General features: G+C 32.9%; 1 protein-coding gene across 1 annotated transcript in view; it reads left to right on the top strand.

Annotated features, from left to right (window-relative positions):
- LOC143075566 (beta-1,3-galactosyltransferase brn-like) overlaps positions 1-17422 on the top strand; it is a 57301-nt gene that overhangs the window by 6614 nt on the left and 33265 nt on the right. The window lies entirely within an intron of this gene.

Here is a 17422-nt window from a genome sequence, read left to right as displayed (position 1 = left end):
AGCCGAACCACACCCTGGATTTTTTCTCAAGTAGACCTTGGGTATTCAGCTTCCCATTGCACCTAATGGCGAAAAAAGTATTGCTCGTAGAACATTTTTTATTAACATTTCAGTAAGGGTGGGGTAGGGTGTCCGACCCCAACTTTGGACCAAATTTAAAAAAACTAAGCGGAACCACACCCTGGATTTTTTCTCAAGTAGACCTTGGGTATTCAGCTTCCCATTGCACCTAGTGGCGAAAATAGTATTGCCGTAGAACATTTTTTATTAACATTTCAGTAAGGATGGGGTAGGGTGTCCGACCCCAACTTTGAACCAAATTTAAAAAAAAACCTAAGCCGAACCACACCCTGGATTTTTCCTCTAGTAGACCTTGGGTATTCAGCTTCCCATTGCACCTAGTGGCGAAAAAAGTATATCCGTAGAACATTTTTTATAAACATTTCAGTAAGGGTGTGGTAGGGTGTCCGACCCCAACTTTGGACCAAATTTTAAAAAAAACTAAGCCGAACCACACCCTGCATTGTTTCTCAAGTAGACCTTGGGTATTCAGCTTCCCATTGCACCTAGTGGCGAAAAAAGTTTTGCCGTAGAACATTTTTTATTAACATTTCCGTAAGGGTGGGCTAGGGTGTCCGACCCCATCTTTGGACCAAATTTTAAAAAAACTAAGCCGAACTACATCCTGAATTTTTTCTCAAGTAGACCTTGGGTATTCAGCTTCCCAATGCACCTAGTGGCGAAAAAAGTATTGCCGTAGAACGTTTTTTATTAACATTTCCGTAAGGGTGGGGTAGGGTGTCCGACCCCAACTTTGGACCAAATTTAAAAAAAAAACTAAGCCGAACCACACCCTGGATTTTTCCTCAAGTAGACTTTGGGTATTCAGCTTCCCATTGCACCTAGTGCCGAAAAAAGTATTGCCGTAGAACATTTTTTATTAACATTTCAGTAAGGGTGGGGTAGAGTGTCCGACCCCAACTTTGGACCAAATTTAAAAAAAAAATCTAAACCGAACCACACCCTGGATTGTTTCTCAAGTAGACCTTGGGTATTCAGCTTCCCATTGCACCTAGTGGCGAAAAAAGTATTGCCGTAGAACATTTTTTATTAACATTTCCGTAAGGGTGGGCTAGGGTGTCCGATCCCAACTTTGGACCAAATTTAAAAAAAACTAAGCCGAACCACACCCTGGATTTTTCTCAAGTAGACCTTGGGTATTCAGCTTCCCATTGCACCTAGTGGCGAAAAAAGTATTGCCTTAGAACATTTTTTATTAACATTTCCGTAAGGGTGGGGTAGGGTGTCCGACCCCAACTTTGGACCAATTTTAAAAAAAAACTAAGCCGAACCACACCCTGGAATTTTTCTGGAGTAGGCCTTGGGTATTTAGCTTCCCATTGCACCTAGTGGCGAAAAAAAGTGTTGCCGTAGAACATTTTTTATTAACATTTTCGTAAGGGTGGGGTAGAGTGTCCTACCCCAACTTTTTTCTCTCAATTTCTTTTTAATAACTTACCGTGATGTTGATGATATTTTTTCGTTTAGTGTTTAATGAAGAATTATCTTAATATACGACCAAAATGAAAATAAATCAAACCAGGTTAAACGATACTATTTTTCCTTTCCTAGATTAATACATTTCGGTTGTACACGGGAAATTCCACACTAAAAAATACGACAAAAGTGACAATTATTCGTTCGGTATTGTTTATTTTCCCTTGTTAGATGGTGAGGTTCTTCTGGCACCATCTTAAAGTATGTATATGTGACAACTTGTTCGCTATGCCCGTGTATGTTGTGACGTTTTACAATTTAACGTATGTAATCTATGTATTACTGGTAAATTATTAAGTATTTACTAAATTCTTCCATAGATATTAATTTACTTTTGGAGTTTGGATTTACCTGTAGAAAACTTATTTCAGACGAGATAACACATTTTCATTTTTATGGTAATGGTGTCTACTGAGCCCAGAAATTTAGAAATGATCCTGGTAAACTTATTGATTCTAATTCTTAAAGGTTTTCAATTGAACACTGTGTTTCGATCATTGAATAGTGTTTTTAATGGTATTAAGATAGATTTTGTTTATATTTGTTATCAGTAAATAAAAGCTAACTAAATATAATTGTTGTATACATATACACTTTCATGGATTTAGTAATACACTCTGTCGATACCTGTATCTTGGCATTGCACAAGGTCATGTTTTTCTCTTTCTGTTTATGACGTCTTTCGAAAAAATTTAAAGTAACTGTTATAACAGTTGATTTGTAATGAGGACCATATCAATTATAAATCATTTAAACACAGAGAGAAGTAATGTCAGATACCAATATTGAAAATGTGGTGTAGACCTTTTGAAGAGTAGTCATAAACTCTGCATTTTGAGTAAAAAAACCGACATAGGTTTGATTTTTTAAAAGGGGAAACAAAAGCATTGACGGATGGATTTAAAAAGAATTGATACGGATTCAGCTATATCAAATCCTAATATTTAACGTATAGTGTATAACTTACGTAGTCCTTCCACCTGCATTGTTTGGTTCAGGAGACCCGATGTCAGTGTGTTTAATTTACATTATATAAGGATCAAAATGTTGTACAAGGAAACTTTTAAAATAAGTGATGGTAAGGGGTTGGTAACCTCAGGCCCCGATTTGTATCATATGAGATGTAGATCTTCTGTTTTTTCCCACCTGGATCTTTTTGTCGATAAAACGTTATAGCTTACCTTTCATATGCACGTAGTCCGATTACCCGTCCTGTCATTTGGGATATTTTAGATTTAAATTTAGGCCATAGGAAGGAGGTCTGCTTTTTATTTATACCTCGATATTGGATCTGTAATGAGATTTATCTTAGATTTTCCCCATGTCTTTTGGTCAAGAACACATTAAGCCTGTAGTGTAGACTTGACAGTTCGACCGCACAAAAACAAAGCACCGGTTTTTAGAATATAAACCCGTAACCCTGACCATAAACCATTACAAACAATAGTCCAGTACGAAAGAACAATTGACCTGATAGGATAATGATTAAATAAAAAAAAAATAGATAAAGAAATGACATCAACATGAAAAGTTTAAAGTAAGGAAGATTGTATATATACACATGATCTGAATACAAAGGACTCGTAGGAAATGTCGTATCACAGAAATTACAGAAGTGAATAGAAAATTTTGAAATAGTAAAATATTAATTATTAGAAATAGACAAAAAAAATGAATTCAATAAAGTATCAGCTTACATTTTACTACAAAAAAAAAACTATATTAGTGGAATCTTGTGTCAAAAGTAACGGTTTACATTAGAACCTGCATTTTGATCAGTAAATAGTATCAGTTTTGGTTTAAAAACTGTAAAGAAAATTAAAAAATAAAAATAATTAAGAGGGAGGATCGACAAAATCATAACAAATACAATGGTGTTTGCTGTTGAAACAAACAAAAAAACGTTGAAAGCTTTTCCTATGAATCAACTGCCTAAAAAATAAAGATATAGCGAAAGCTCATGCAACTGAACCAATTTAACCTAAAACTGACGTAACACTTGCGAAATGTATAGACATTTACGGAACTTTGATAGATAATTTAACACAAGGACCATCAATCCCAAAGTCTAGATGGATAAGAGACATTTCAGAATACCACCTGTTTAAAAAAAAACCCAGGAAATTATAAATGGAGGTACAACGAAAAATTGGCAAAGGTATATATGATTTTAAATTGTATGTTTGACAACAGATGGTTGGTGATAAGAAGGAAGAACAAAATATTACTGCAGGGGTGTGGAAATATTTGTTGTGAGCACTTGTCCCTGGGCAAGTAAAACTAAAAATTTAACTTGTCCGGAAAATTTTTTACTTGCCCTGATGATCCCAATAAATATTGAAGTATTTCTTGTTAGCTAATATATGATTCTTACTTAGCACTATTGTGCATCACAAACACATGAAATCCATTTGTTTATATGTGTCAAAAATTAAGAAAAGTAGGAAATGGGTTAACATCATTGGGACAGAAACCTAACAGCAAACAACCAATGAAATGACATGTAAAGGACAATTTTGCGGCAGTTTTGGAATAAAAATTGTAGCCAGTAGGTACATAATAATTATACTAAATTTGAGGACAGTGATTGAAGAAATGTAAACTAAATAATAGATTAACTATTGATTTTGTGGTGTTTCTCTCAACTGACACACTTGTTTTTTCTTGATTATTTATTATTGTCTTGATGTGCAATTAAAGCGTCCCTTCTATTTACCAGTTTGAAAACATATATATTATGTTCACCTTTCATCTATAAATAAGACAAAAACTTTTACTTTCCGAATTTCCATCTATAGATATCCAGGGGCAATCTGATATCCACGATGTCTGAAATTCTCGCTTCCGTTTTTTTTTAAATACTCTGTGTCCTCCGTTTGCATTTAAGGTTTTCTACTCGACTCATGATTCTTTTTGCATTGCTTGCCCAGCTTTTTATTAAGTATTTGTCAATCTGAATCTCGATATAAAATTTAAAGAAATGACACTTCCAGTAAATGATGGATGAAACTTAATCGACCATCCCGCCTCCCGGGTCAATGGACAAAGCCAATGCAATGTTACGCGACTCTGGTTCGCATACTTATTTTTATTTATTTTGGTAATCGATTTATTTCCGGTATCATGTAATATTTATCGTCATGAACATTGATGTTTTCACTTGCTGAACATTGGTTTATTTTACATAAATTAAACATCTTTATATATTATGAAATTAATTTTATGTTTTTGTTGGATTTGAAACTTTGTCTTGTATATTGTTTTACTTGTCCACGGGCAACCAAGACAAAAATAATTACTTGTACGGTTGTTCAAATGTACGAGTCGGGCGAGTCGGGCATAGCATTTCCACACTCCTGTTACTTTCATTGACGATCAACTTTAAAAAATTACAATAAATTCGGAGAGAAATAAAAACGATGACTGATGAGATTATAATAAAACTTGATATCGACAATAATAGTTCAATTGTTGTTGCATCTCAATATTTGGTCTTACCTAAGTGGCTGGCAGACAAGAAAGTCATCACTGATGTGAAGAATCAGGACGTGCAATGTTTTATCCGGGGGTTTTGGTGTCAATTCATTAAGAATGGGTAGAACATTAAAGTGATGACCAGTACCGTCGATGGGTAGAAGGGTTGTACGTTTGAAGAGATTGATTTCACAGTAAATCTAAAAAAACAATGACAAGTTTGAGAAAACAATTCAAACATATCAACCAGGGTTTATGGTTTAGGAAAGAAAAGATCAAACTACTCAGGATATCTGACACTAACAAAAGAGAATGGAAAGAGACCTTATTGGAGATTGAGATGGAAGGATTGACGTGAAACTATTGTTTTGGTTTCTATCGCTACTCTTCTAATCACACCCAAAGAAAGCAGACACTATCCCCGAAAAAAGAGAACAGAAAACAAGATAACTGCCATGTTACGATGCTAGATCAAAAAGCCTACAAAGATTTAAAACAAGATAAAACAATTTATGGAGTGCTTTACTGATGACATGAAGTCGTAAACATTGTCATGGATTGTATTGAAAACAAATCCAATTCAAAAACAAACCAAGGAACAGAATAAGATCCAAGCTAAAGAAATCATAAATCGCTGGTCCCGAATGGATAAATGCAAACCCTACCAGAAGCACACATCGTCCGAAATTTTCTATAGCATTTAGTCCTATGACGACAGGGTGTAATTTATAGAACCAATTTGCTCTACAACATGTACACTGCAGAACGAAAGGGACGATATGAACAAGATATTTGTAATAACTTGAAAATATACCAGAAAAAAAATTATTCAATGTTCAAGAAGATGTCGGAGAGTATAAAAAATGTTACAATAGAAAACGATTTAACGGATCTATTGAAACAATAGGCGATGACACAGTAAGACATAATTGTCAATATACCGGGGACTCATGGCGCAGTGCACAAATGAATCTTATAAAACAAGATACCCAAATTAATGCAGGTGACTGCTATAAACAGGCCGGTACGACATACATTGCCATCATAACAACCATTGGAGTGAGTGGAACACAGATTACTTGTTGACACTCGAAAGTATGAGAAAACTGTGAATCATTTGGCTGATTTCCAGTTTAAAAATGGAAGGAATTAAAGCAGAAAAAGTACCAAACAAAATAAATGCGCGACTAACAAGCACTACCTTTTGAATCTTTCACCTCTCTTTTTATTTAGTGCTATTGGTCGCCTGGAAACCTTTCCTGATCAGTTTGCAACACATGTGGAAGGTCATAAGTAAGAAATTAATCTTTAAAAATCCTCCTCATACATGATATTAATAAGTTCATCATCATGATCTACAATCTACGAGTTGAATCTCTGTATTGTGTCTACAACTTTGTAGTGTTTCTGTCCAATCGATAATGCCTGCCTATTTTCGTCTGCTGAAAAAGATTTCTTGTTTTGTGTTGTACTATGTAGATGGGATCATTAGCTCAGAATCGTTTTCATTGAATCATAGGCTGAGTTCAGATATTGTTTGAAGTCGCTGTAAGCAATTTCATTCGTGATCACAATTTGTTGTACCTTTAACTCTCCTGATTGCATACCTAAATGTTTTCATGGCATAACGTCTTAGACCGACACCTGAAAACATTGGTATTCCAGCATTCTCGATCGTGAAACAGATACGAGTTCTTGTTTACACTAGTCTTGACTTGGAGTGTATGATATGGTCAGTCGGGTATTTGTACATTTCGTATAATTGATATACATTTTTTCTAAATGCATTTGTAAGTGAGTGTAATTTGATTATAGAAAACAGGACTTTCAGTGTTGCGTATGTAGCAGATCGTATCTCACGGTTCTTATTGGGGTTAGTCTCTTATAAAGTCAGTTATCCATGCTTTCTTTCGACTAGACCAATATCGCAAAATCTATGAGGATTGGTTTCTCAAATCCCAACTTGTTTCATGTCCGGTGGATTTCAGCCATAACATCGTTAAATATATTCTGTTTCGGGAAATTAAGGCTAATTGCTTGTTTTCAAGTTATACTTGTTATTACTTTAGATTTGGCTTGGAGTTTGATTTGTGTTCATGTCAGGTTTCAGGCCATGGTTTTATATGATAGCTTTGTGTATATTCATAAGTTTCAACTTCTGAGTCAGATACCTCTTTAAGTTCACATATATACAGTACCTAGTTATGTACCACATCTGCTGAAATAGCTTGAAAAATTTATGTTGAATGTATATACATTATTTGGTTCATTAATATTTATCATCTGGCCTATAACGTCGGGTGACTATTCCTTGTGTCAGTCTCATACATGTAGTCTTCGCAAAGTGTGTCTATTTCGTATCTTGAAATCAGAGATTTACCGCAGTCTAATATCCTCAAAAACGGTTCCACTAAAGTAACAACTTACGTACTGGCTTGGTAATCGCGCATTAAATTTAATATTGGTGTTTACTTCAACTCTCTTTTGATCAATCGGGCCTTAAGTTGACAATCATCCAGATGATTCACATTGTACACGCCTGTCTTCTATTTCTTTCATTCATTCATTTATTCATTCATTCATTTCTTTATTTCCTCTATCAAGAGATTCAATGAACAACATATTATGTTAACAAATTAAATTACAAAAGTTTACAAAACAGGCAACACAATTCAATGTTACAATATTACACTATTTAGAATAACTATAGCATATAACCAAAAGACTATTTTAAGACAATTGCTCTCACTTTCTGTGTGTTCGGAAATACGACGGTGGAGTAATTAGGTCTTTCCACCTTTCCATAGAAAGACCTTTTGATTTTGTTCTGATTATTATCATTTTTCTTCTTCCGCCTAAATTTTTTTTTTTGCGTAGTTTTGTTGTTTCAAAAGATGTCGCTTAAATATTTGGAATATGATATCGTATAGTTTATACGCTTTAAATATTGACAACTGCGTAACAAAATACTTTACCTTGTAAGAGTTATCTCCCCAAACACTGTTTTTCTTGTGGCCACTACTCCTGCACAACCGTAAAAGATGACGACAAATTTATTTTACTAAATTGCTCGCTTCATCTTCAGGATTAGGATTTTAATTTTAACCAAGCTATCCGGAGACTCCATATGAGAATTATTTCCCCTTATGTATTTGATATAAGTGATTTGCATTTCTAACTGGTAAACCATAAGTGATAAAGACCAAGGGTCTTTTGATTTGACATCCTTGGTCTAAAAAAATGAAAATCAGGTCAAGGTCAAAGGTCAAGGTCATATTTTAGATTTTGGCTTATTTTGGCTTATTTTCAAACACTGTATAACATATCGACAAATTAATTTTACTAAATTGTACGTTGCGACATGTCGTTACTTGTATATTTTGGTTGAATGTGTACGTAGACAATTAATGGGAATTTTCACCCATCCTTTATTTAGAATTATGCGTAAAGTGATATTACTCATTAACCAAACATATCAAAGACCTAGGGTGTTTTGATTTAAGGTCCTTGGTTTGTGACCTTGAAATTGAGGTCAAGGTCATAGGTTTTTCTATATTTTGACCTTTGCTTCAAATTCATATTAATACATCATAAAGCCATAGAAACTAACATTTTAAACTGATTTTTTTATATTTTAATATCAAAATAGATCTTTACTAGTGAAAAGACCTTCAATTGTTCTCTGAACAATTGGTTTTTGATTTTAAACATACTTTTTCCCAAATTATAAGGAAAGATATATTTCTAATATCGTAGCTGTTTTACCTAGATTAATTGAATCCTTAAATTTGACGGCAATACACTACACTAAATAACAACCTGGGATTCAGTCAAATTAATGCATCACTAAGGTTACTAAGCTGTATAGTTTGATGAAAATCCAAGTTGATTTAAAAAAGTTATTAAAAAAAATTTACTATCTGAATATAGTCCAAACTACAAATTCTAGTTCTTTTTACCTAGATTAATTTTATTCTTAAATTTGATAGCAATAAATCAAACTTATAACAACCTGTGATTCAATAAGATTAATATATCAATAAATTAGCTGTATAGTTTGATGAAGTTGATTTGAAAAAATTATTAAAAAATTTATAGTGTACTATCTGAATTTTGTCCATATTTGCAAATCTTAGCTTTTTTACGTAGATTAATTTAAATCTTAAATTTGATAGTAATACACCAAACTAAATAATGACCGGGGATTCAGTAAGCTTAGTATATATCTAAGATAGCTGCTTAGTTTGATGAAAATCCAAGTTGATTTGAAAAAACTATTAAAAAAATTAAAGTGTACTATCTCTATTTTGTCCGAAATTGCAAATCCTAGCTTTTTTTACCTAGATTAATTTAATTCTTAAATTTGACAGCGATATACCAAACTACATAATGACCGGATATGAAGTAAGTTTCATATGTATCTAAGACAGCTGCATAAATCCAAGTTGATTTGAAAAAGTTATTTAAAAATTTAAATTGTACTATCTCTATTTTGACCAAAAAAAAAAAAAAAAATTGTACTATCTCTATTTTGACAAAATCAAAATAAAATTGTACTATCTCTATTTTGACAAAATGTCCTGTACCAAGTCAGGAATATGACCATTGTTATATTATAGTTCGTTTCTGTGTGTGTTACATTTTAACGTTATGTTTCCGTTGTGTCGTTTGTTTTACTCTTTTTTTTTAGTGTGAATTCACATTACTATAAGACGTGTCATGGTACTTATCTATCCCAAATTCATGTATTTGATTTTGATGTTATATTTGTTATTTTCATAGGATTTTGTCTCATGCTTAGTCCGCTTCTGTGTGTGTTACATTTTAATGTTGTGTCTTTGTTCTCCTCTTATATTTAAAGCGTTTCCCTAAGTTTTAGTTTGTTACCCCGATTTTGTTTTTTATCCATTGATTTATGAGTTTTGAACAGCGGTATACTACTGTTGCTTTTATTTGTCCGAAATTCCAATTAATTTAATTCTTAAATTTGACAGCAATACACCAAACTACATAATGACCGGGGATTCATTAAGCTTAATATATATCTAAGATAGCTGCATAGTTTGATGAAAATCCAAGTTGATTTGAAAAAAAAATGTAAAAAAGATTAAAGATGCCTGTCTCAATTTAATTATTTTTATTTTTATGTTTATACTGTAATAATCCAAAAAGTTACGTTTGATTATAGGCGAATTTATTATATCTATAATACTTAATGGTATATGTAGTCTTTTATACTTTTTTACACACTAGCTCTTTATATTACACCTATAGTTTGCACTGAATGATTTTTTTAGCATATATTATACCATGTATTTTAAAGATAATACTTTATTGGAATATTTAATTTAACTAATAAAATGTTGAAATCAATTATAAGGACCAAGTAATGACGAGATGTATGTTAGGTCGTTTGAAGTTGTTACAGTTGATGAAATAGTTTATAAATAATATATTTGCATTATCACTTAATGATAATTTTCATCATATATTTCATCATATATTATATATACCATGTACATGATGTATTTTAAAGATAATTAAAACTGGAATATTTAATTTAACTGATAAATTATTAATTAATTGATGTTGAAATCAATGATGAGGACCAAGTAATGACGACATGTATGTAGTTTGTAAATAATATATCATGACGGCACGTTTTATATTTCGACCAAAATGTAGTTAGTACACCATGGAAAACATTTTGATGTATATGTAATAATTCCTTGAACGGAAACAAATTATCTAGACATACAGGAATATATTGATTTAGAATTATTCAAAAAGTCTCTGTATTAACAAATTGCAAGCTAACATTACTTTATTAAAAAATGTGGGTTATTATAAAAACCAAATGTTTCATGAATAAATGAGTCGTAGTGCTTCTGGGAATATCATATCATTTAACACGATGATTTGCAAAAGAGCATACGACATATCTGTTAGAGATCTCGTCAATGAAATAGAAAAGTTTGTTTGAATTATTAATATTAAAAAAACCAATTTTCAAATTGTGAAAATTTTTAACAAAACATCTCCTTTGTCGTTTTGAACTTCAAGTTAAGGTGTTTTCAAAATAAAATCGCATGAGGCATTTTGTAAAATGGTTTTTATACGCCCGTCAAAATTTTGACGGGACGTATTATGTTATACAAATGTCCGGTGTCCGTCCGTCTGTCCGTCTATACGTCTGTCCGTCTGTCCGGCGTAAACATGTCGCACCGTTACTTAAGAACGACTTATCCAAATTTCATGAAACTTATTATAGTTGTTTCTTATGATGGTCAAATGATCTATATACTTTTTGGTGAAAATAAGATTAAAACTTTTTGAGGTACGGCACTTTGTAACTAAAACAGGGGGGTGTTTTTTTCACATGTCGCACCGTATATGAAAACCGATTTTTGATTATTGCTTAAAACTTTACACAATTCTTAGTTATATTAATCTAAAGATCTGTATACTTTTTGGTGATGATTCAAAATTTCATTTTTGAGTTATTGAGAATTTTGTAAAAAAGGGGGAGGAGTTTTTACATGTCGCGCCGTATCTCAACAACGATGTATGATTATTGCTTAAAACTTGATACACTTCTTTGTTATATTAATCTAAACATCTATATACTTTTTGGTGATGATTCAAAATTTTATTTTTCAGTTATTTAGTATTTTGTAAAAAAAGGGGGAAGGTTTTTTTACATGTCGCGCCGTATCTCAAAAACTATTTATGATTATTGATTAAAACTTTACACACTTCTTTGTTATATTCTAAAGGTCTGTATACTTTTTGGTTTTTGAAGAAAAAAAGAGGGGGGTTTCATATGTCCCTCCGTATCTCAAAAACAATATATGGTTATTGCTTAAAACTTTCTCAGGAACTATTTATGATTAGCAGCATAAAACTTTCACACAAGACGACGGGCGTATCATGTGCTCATGACGCAGCTGTTTATTAATTAGGTCTTTCCACTTTTCTATGGAAAGACCTATTGGTTTTCTTCTTATTTTTTTTTTTCTTCCGCCAAATTTTTTTTCTTTACTGATTTTTTGTTTGCAAGATGTTGCTTAGATATTTGGAATATGAGACATATGAGAATTATTTCCCCTTTTGTATTTGATATTTTGAAATGTAATTTTAACTGGAAAACCATAAGTGATAGAGGCCTAGGGTCTTTAGATTTGAGGTTCTTGGTCCAAAAAAATGAAAATGATGTCTAGGTCAAAGGTGAAGGTCATGTTCAAATTTAGATTTCTGCTTGTTATCTCTTATTATCAGAAATCATGTAAGATATTGACAAGATATTTTCACACAATTGTTAGTTGCGACATCTCGTAACACATAAATTTTAGATGTAAGGGTACTTAGACATTTGATGCAAGTTTCCGCCCCCTTTTATATCTAATATTAGTCGTATGGAAATATAACTTAATAACAATATAAAGTAGAGGCCTAGAGTCTTTTGATTGTAGGTCCTTGGTTTATGACCTTGAAACTGAGCTCAAGGTCCCAAGAATAGATTACCTTAGTCGTATTTGGTACAACATTTTGGAATTTTGGGTTCTCAATGCTCTTCAACTAACTTCTTTGGCTTTATAATTATTTTGATCTGAGCCCCGCTGATGAGTCTTATGTAGACGAAACGCGAGTCTGAAGTATTAAATTATAATCCCGGTACCTTTGATAACTACGTACACTGCGAATAGATGGAACCTTCAACATGCATGTATTACTATTTACTTCTTCAAGGAACTGCTGTGTTATTTGAGTAAGAATCACCTGGATTGTATGGCAGTGCAAATTTTTCACAAACTTTATAGATATGAATATATATATATATATATATATATATATATATATATATATATATATATATATATATATATATATATATATAACGAGTCTAAATTGAAAACTACGTTCAAACCTATGATTGCGTTGGATAAAAACCGCAATTTTTATACGTGTGCATGTAAAACAAATTTCGTTGTAGAAGGGTCTAAAAACAGCACAAACAACATTTTCCAAAAGACCAAAAAAGTGAAAAAGTATATTTAAACAAAACGCATTTGACTAACAGGTCGAACAACTGATGTTCTTTAACCCTGCTGACTGCCATTGGCGATTGCCAAATAAAATTGATCACAAGATGTAACAAAATGGATCTTAATATAAATTCAATACTAAACAGAAAAAAAATTAACTTGTGGCCACGATGTTATGCCACAAACATACGGTGTCAATAATTTTTTAGTACACCAGATCCGGATTTCGACAATAAATGTCTCTTCAGTGATGTTAGGGATCGAAACGGTATTTGGAAGGCCATATAAAAAGTACCCTCATTTTTAGATAAACTCTTGAATTTTAAGAGTCAATATAGGATGAACGGATCATATAAACCGGAGGGAAAATATGATACAAGCCCAAACGAAAAAATATAAACGAGTCTAAATTGAAAACTACGTTCAAACCTATGATTGCGCTGGATAAAAACCGCAATTGTTATACGTGTGCACGTAAAACAAATTTCGTTGTAGAAGGGTCTAAAAACAGCACAAACAACACTTTCCAAAAGACCAAAAAAGTGAAAAAGTATATTTAAACAAAACGCATTTGACTAACAGGTCGAACAACTGATGTTCTTTAATATATATATGTGTGTGTGTGTGTGTGTGTGTGTGGATATATGAGCATACAACTACAAGACACCTCAATGAAATAGCGTATAAGTTAAATAAGTGGGAAAAGTATATTTAATATTTTACTTCCCAAAACTTAAGTTATGATGTAGGAATCGAAAAGTGGAAGAAAGAATAAAAAAAACCACACAAGTCAGATAGGTCAAGTTTAGGAATAAATTACCGTATGAACCATAGGAAATGTAGTGTGGTATTTTAATCAAGACTCTTCCATTGGAACTGACACACACTGACACTGGTGATTTAAAAACTGATAGACATATATGTATTGTGATTGTTATGACAATTGTGAGTTGTGCCTATGTAATCCCCGGTATGTTGACAGTTATCTCTCACTTTGTCATCTCCTAGCTGATTTCAACATCTCCGTTACATTATTGCTTGCTCACACGCTTCTTGAGTCTCTTTCGACATCTCCCTGGACATAAGTATTATTTTTTAAAAATCTTCTTTCAGTTTATGCAGATGATTCGCAGCCACATCATCCCTCTTTTTCCTAAATTGTACATGTTGAATAACAAACTAATATATAGTGAAGACCCTGTCGTCACATTAATTAATGGAATAATTGGAAAAAGGACGATGTTTGTTTCGATAGGGTTTGGTGTCTGGTTTGCAGTCAATCATTGGCACCAGCAGCTTTTTTTTCTGATTGTTTACAAAGTCTTGAATTGTTTTTTTTTTCTCTGCCAAAAGACGGGCGAAAGGTACCAAACGCACATTCACACTCATAGATCGAAAATAAACTGGCAATGCCATTAAAAAAGTGGATAAAAAAAAGAGAAAAAGACAAAAGACAAATAATATTACTCAAGACACTGCATAGAAAACCCAAGACTAAGCAATCCTCACAATGTTTTCCACTTTTTGTGAAATTGAAGCCAGTGATCAAGCCTGAACATATTATTAATTCAACCATGAGATAAAAACGCCAAATTTTCTAATATATATTCGTTATCTATAAATTCGATTAAATCGCAAGCATATGCTTCAAAGGATGTCAAAACGACAAATTTGACTTCGTCTATAAAGGGCTGCTAATATTACAAAATGGCATTTATCTTGAACCTTCTAAATTTTCCGCATTTATGACATAGCATATGCAGAAGCTGCCTTGACCTTTTCACATTCATCGACCCTCATATTGCTTATCTTACTACAGCATATAACAGAACTATTTTCTACACTGAAATACACCTGAGTATTGCTATATTTTTTCTTTCTTTGAAATTAGCGGAAATTTTTGCGTTGCTTTACATCATCGAGGCTACAGTTTTTCAACCAATTGGGGAATGTTTAGTTTTGGCATACATATGATATACATCTATTTTAACAGCAGGTTTTGACATATGGAAATCGAAATTATAAAAAAAAATAGAATTCTGTTAGTAGATACAAAACAGAAAATGATGAACACTTGATAAAATTTAGCAAAAGATAAATTGGATCGGGGGTCTGTGTATTCACATTATTTGTACAACTCTCCTTATTCTTGGGAAGCGTGTGCTTTACATACAAGCTTGTGTTGCTTTACATCGACGCCACACTAGTTCAATTAATCGGGGCATGTTTATTTAGGTTTGTGAATTTTATGGATCACCTCAGTAGTTCCACCAATCGTCGAATTGGGAATAAAATTGAGAATGGAAATGGGGAATGTGTCAAAGAGACAACAACCCGACCAAATAAAAAACAACAGCAGAGGGTCACCAACAGGTCTTCAATGTAGCGAGATATTCCCGCACCCGGAGGCGTCCTTCAGCTGGCCCCTAAACAAATATATACTAGTCCAGTGATAATGAACGCCATACTAATTTCCAAATTGTACACAAGAAACTAAAATTAAAATAATACAAGACTAACAAAGGCCAGAGGCTCCTGACTTGGGACAGGCGCAAAAATGCGGCGGGGTTTATGTCTATTTTTAAAGCAGTTTGGTGAACACTTAAATAGGAATTATAGAAAATTGTAATCTTGTTAGTAGATACAAAACAGAAAATGATGAACACCTTTAGCAAAAGATAAATTAGATCGAGGTTCTGTGTTTTCACATTATTTGTAAAACATTCCTTACTCGTGGTAAAATTTGTATTTTCTAATCGGTTTCGCGAAAATTAATATTTTTATATATAGTAAAGTAGAAAAAACAATTCCATCGCTGAAACATTGTTTATAATTTTTTAGGTTTCTTATTTTTGGAAAATAAGTATCTGGCTATAGAATAAATATTGTGTATTTACAAAGTCGGACAGATAAGTTAAACAAAAATCATGGTTAACCGAGGCGAACGAAGTTTAAGAAACATCATAGGTGTGACCAGGTGACTTGCATTTATTAAGTGTTTGGTTTAGAGTAAAACAAAATAATTAAATGCATGACCATTGTCTTATTTTGATTATCCTGATAATGTGTAGACTATTGTTTAGGAAAATGGAAGATAATAATGATAGATTAAACCATATATAACTTGTCTTTCCAAAGCTACATTCAAAAAATTTGGTTTTAATAAAAAAAAAAAAAAGGGATAAACTACATGTAAAAAGTACTGTCGGAACGTGTTTACAAGAATCGTAAGTAAGGGTCAATCTCTCCGTCATCGGACCGGATTCAATACGCTTAGCATAACAGCACGCTTAACTTCCTTCACACGGACAACGTACGATCCGTGACAGATTTTGTTCAAAGCAAACAGTTTTTTGAGCACACAGATTTATAATTGCAGGTACAAAGTAAATCTTGTAGGTAATCAGATGACATTTTTCTCTTTAAACATATTAGAATTAATCCATTTGTGTCTTCCTAACCGGAGTCTAAAGGAGACTGCTTTGGTGACTGTGCAATATTTGAAGAAGTCCAAATAGTGGTCTGAAGTGAAGCTCACAGGTCATTTTGAAGGATAGTTGATTTGCATGGGGCAGTTCGGCTAAACTAGCAAATTTTGTTTAGCTTTCTTTACACGGAATTTAATTAAATCACTGTGGTCAAATTTAGCTTTCTGTTTTCTGGTCATAGAGCCTTGCAACACATGTCCGGCTGACATCAACAGATTTATCAATGCGACCGCTTGAAAGATGGTCAAAATCTACAAAGTCTCGAATATTGTCCATTAAAATTTGTAAACATTTTTTTCTCACGATTCCTTACAATGTGAAGTGGGATCACAACCGGTCAAAGCATGAACAGCAGGTAAAACTTACCCATGACAGGGTTCAGCACGATTCATGTACAGGAAGGAATCTACGACCATCTTTATTGCTGGTAATTGTTTCTATTTGAAACAACAGTTCCTGGGTGTTTTCCATAGATGAAAAGAAATGCACACTAAGAAATATAATATCTGTACCTGGAGACTTTATAATAATTTGACCCTTCTTGATTTGTAGGGCTTGTTTATTTGTGTTGACGTTCAAGAATTCCTTCCAGTCTGTTATGGATCTTTTAACTGAAAAAAACTTTTGGCAAGAATTTACTCCAGTTCGTCGGTCTCTTTCTGCATATTCTATTGAATGTTTGATGTCGTATATATCAAAGACTGTAGCAGCATTGGTAAGGCATGATTCCTGACTTTGAATGACACGCAGAGCAAGTCACCGAATTTTCTCAATGTCTTAACATACAATGACTGGACTAAGGCCATTCCGTCCCTGATAAGTACGGTAGAAGATCGATCGTATGGTGCCAACTGATGC

This window comes from Mytilus galloprovincialis, chromosome 5 (genome assembly GCF_965363235.1).
Source record: "Mytilus galloprovincialis chromosome 5, xbMytGall1.hap1.1, whole genome shotgun sequence".
NCBI classification, from domain to species: Eukaryota; Metazoa; Mollusca; class Bivalvia; order Mytilida; family Mytilidae; genus Mytilus; species Mytilus galloprovincialis.
Note: the sequence above shows the minus strand (reverse complement) of the source record. Positions and strands in the feature narration are given on the sequence as shown.